Here is a 471-nt window from a genome sequence, read left to right as displayed (position 1 = left end):
TTAGGGTTTGAAAAGTTTGGGAAGAAAAGGTTTTGGTTTTAAGAAGTTGGTTTTAGATGAGGGAGAATAAGGAGAGAATGATTTGAGAAAGATTATTGAAAAAAAAAAATATCGTCAGACTCCCTCTTTTAAATGTGGTCAGTTTTTCTCTATCTCAAAATTGAAAGTTTGCCTTTTATTTCATTTTCAATTAATGGATTTTTCCTTTTCTTTTTCATCACACGAATACCTGCTTTTATTTCTATAAATTTTATTATTTTATTTGAGCTTTTTAAATGATCAAGTTTTATAGTTATTTGATTGTGTCTTTCATTAACAGAAACAGAATGCTCTTAGTTGATTAAGTGATGCTCTTAATCAACTATGTATACACTGTCTTATTAAAGAAATGCTCAAAAATTTCTCAAAGCTCTTGAACACTAGCCATTCCTAGATTTTTCCTAATTTCATAGAATCTTTCCTCATTTAAGG

The sequence above is a fragment of the Theobroma umbraticum genome, unplaced genomic scaffold (genome assembly GCF_002168275.2).
Source record: "Theobroma umbraticum cultivar Fairchild unplaced genomic scaffold, ASM216827v3 scaffold_95.0, whole genome shotgun sequence".
Lineage (NCBI taxonomy): Eukaryota > Viridiplantae > Streptophyta > Magnoliopsida > Malvales > Malvaceae > Theobroma > Theobroma umbraticum.
The sequence above is the reverse complement of the archived record's forward strand: the minus strand, read 5'-3'. Positions refer to the sequence as shown.